The sequence below is a fragment of the Felis catus genome, chromosome A1 (assembly GCF_018350175.1).
Source record: "Felis catus isolate Fca126 chromosome A1, F.catus_Fca126_mat1.0, whole genome shotgun sequence".
Taxonomy (NCBI): domain Eukaryota; kingdom Metazoa; phylum Chordata; class Mammalia; order Carnivora; family Felidae; genus Felis; species Felis catus.
The window spans coordinates 10,318,815-10,321,720 of record NC_058368.1 but is presented as its reverse complement, the minus strand read 5'-3'; positions in this window follow the sequence as shown (position 1 = coordinate 10,321,720).

Here is a 2,906-nt window from a genome sequence, read left to right as displayed (position 1 = left end):
TGGGAATCGTCACAAACGACCTGAGCGATTCACGGATCCCCTTCTGCGGACTTGGCCCTTGCACTTTGCCCCGGAAGGAGCACCTGTCCTGAGATCTCTGCGCGCTCACGGGGCCACTTCAGCGCCTCTGGGCCCTCGTGTGCCGTGCGCTCCCGACGAACGGCAGGGACGGGGACAGGCCGCCTCCCAGGTCTCTGACTTCGGTGTCAGAGTGAAAAAGGGTGCCATGCCTCAAAATGGAGCCCACAGGACGAGGCCGGGCTCGAGGGGGACGTGAGGAGAGCTGAGGGACATGAGGAGAGCTGAGGGGGATGTGGGGGGACCTGAGGGGGATGTGGGGGGACCTGAGGAGGGTTTGGGGGGAGCTGAGGGGGGCGTGAGGAGAGCTGAGGGGGGTGTGGGGGGACCTGAGGGGGGTGTGAGGAGAGCTGAGGGGGACGTGAGGAGAGCTGAGGGGGGCGTGAGGAGAGCTGAGGGGGGCCTGAGGAGAGCCGAGGGGGGCGTGAGAGCTGAGGGGGGTGTGGGGGGACCTGAGGGGGGCGTGAGGAGAGCTGAGGGACATGAGGAGAGCTGAGGGGGATGTGGGGGGACCTGAGGGGGGTTTGGGGGGAGCTGAGGGGGGCGTGAGGAGAGCTGAGGGGGGTGTGGGGGGACCTGAGGGGGGTGTGAGGAGAGCTGAGGGGGACATGAGGAGAGCTGAGGGGGGCGTGAGGAGAGCTGAGGGGGACGTGAGGAGAGCTGAGGGGGGTGTGGGGGGACCTGAGGGGGGCGTGAGGAGAGCTGAGGGGGGCGTGAGGAGAGCTGAGGGGGGCGTGAGGAGAGCTGAGAGGGGTGTGGGGGGACCTGAGGGGTGTGTGAGGAGAGCTGAGGGGGAGGTGAGGAGAGCTGAGGGGGGCGTGAGGAGAGCTGAGGGGGACGAAAGGAGAGCTGAGGGGGACGTGAGGAGAGCTGAGGGGGGTGTGGGGGGACCTGAGGGGGGTGTGAGGAGAGCTGAGGGGGACATGAGGAGAGCTGAGGGGGGCGTGAGGAGAGCTGAGGGGGACGTGAGGAGAGCTGAGGGGGGTGTGGGGGGACCTGAGGGGGGCGTGAGGAGAGCTGAGGGGGGCGTGAGGAGAGCTGAGGGGGGCGTGAGGAGAGCTGAGAGGGGTGTGGGGGGACCTGAGGGGTGTGTGAGGAGAGCTGAGGGGAAGGTGAGGAGAGCTGAGGGGGGCGTGAGGAGAGCTGAGGGGGACGAAAGGAGAGCTGAGGGACCTGAGGAGACCCGAAGGGGGTGTGGGGGGACCTGAGGGGGGTGTGAGGAGAGCTGAGGGGGACATGAGGAGAGCTGAGGGCGATGTGAGGAGAGCAGAGGGGGGGCGTGAGGAGAGCTGAGGGGTGCGTGAGGAGAGCTGAGGGGGACGTGAGGAGAGCTGAGGGGGCGTGACGAAAGCTGATGGGGACGAAAGAGAGCTGAAGGGGGCGTGAGGGGACCTGAGGGGGGCATGAGGAGAGCTGAGGGGGACGTGAGGAGAGCTGAGGGCGATGTGAGGAGAGCTGAGGGGTGCGTGAGGAGAGCTGAGGGACCTGAGGAGAGCTGAGGGGGGCCTGAGGAGAGCTGAGGGATGTGAGGAGAGCTGAGGGGGACATGAGGAGAGCTGAGGGGGGCGTGAGGAGAGCTGAGGGGGGTGTGGGGGGACCTGAGGGGGGCGTGAGGAGAGCTGAGGGACGTGAGGAGAGCTGAGGGGGATGTGGGGGGACCTGAGGGGGGCGTGAGGAGAGCAGAGGGGGGCGTGAGGAGAGCTGAGGGGGGCGTGACGAAAGCTGATGGGGAGGAAAGAGAGCTGAAGGGGGCGTGAGGGGACCTGAGGGGGGCGTGAGGAGAGCGGAGGGGGACGTGAGGAGAGCTGAGGGCGATGTGAGGAGAGCTGAGGGGGGTGTGGGGGGACCTGAGGGGGGCACGAGGGGACCTGAGGGGGGCGTGAGGAGAGCTGAGGGACATGAGGAGAAGAGCCTCAGACTCCTCTCCTTGGTTGCCCAAACTGGCTATGACATCCTGACCTCTCTTTTTTTTTTTTTTTTTTTTTAATTTTTCTTTTAATGTTTATTTATTTTTGGGACAGAGAGAGACAGAGCATGAACGGGGGAGGGGCAGAGAGAGAGGGAGACACAGAATCAGAAACAGGCTCCAGGCTCTGAGCCATCAGCCCAGAGCCCGACGTGGGGCTCGAACTCCCGGACCGCGAGATCGTGACCTGGCTGAAGTCGGACGCTTAACCGACTGAGCCACCCAGGTGCCCCCTGACCTCTCTTTTTAATGTTTATTTATTCTTAGAGAGAGAGAGCGAGAGAGACAGAGCATGAGCCGGGGAGGGGCAGAGAGCAAGGGAGACACAGAATCCGATGCAGGCTCCAGGCTCTGAGCTGTCAGCACAGAGCTGGATGCGGGGCTCAAACTCACGGACCTTGAGATCATGACCTGAGCCAAAGTCGGCCATTTAACTGACTGAGCCACCCAGGCACCCCTGACCTCTCCTTTGAAAAGCAAGTGAAGATTTATTAGCTTATGTAAGAAATGAGGAGCCCTGTCAGGAACATGATCTGTGTGGGCTTCAGCTTGGGGTTGTTCTCAGTGGCCCGACAGACCCCTTTGTAGGCTCGTTTCCGGGGGCCAGTGGCAGCCCCCGCCCCACACGTGCCCTCCCCCTGACACTATGAAACAAAGCAAAGCCAGGACTGGCCACGTGTGGATTTCCACTTCCAACCCTGTTATCCCGAAGAGGTCTTTGTCATACAACTTTACAGTTTCTGTGAGGAATGGGGTTTGAAATCCACTCTTGGCTAAAACTCTGGATAGCACGGGAAAGGGAAAAGAGTCAATGCTCGGCTGCCGTTGAGATTCAGGAAGGTCCCAAGTAGGAAACAGGTGG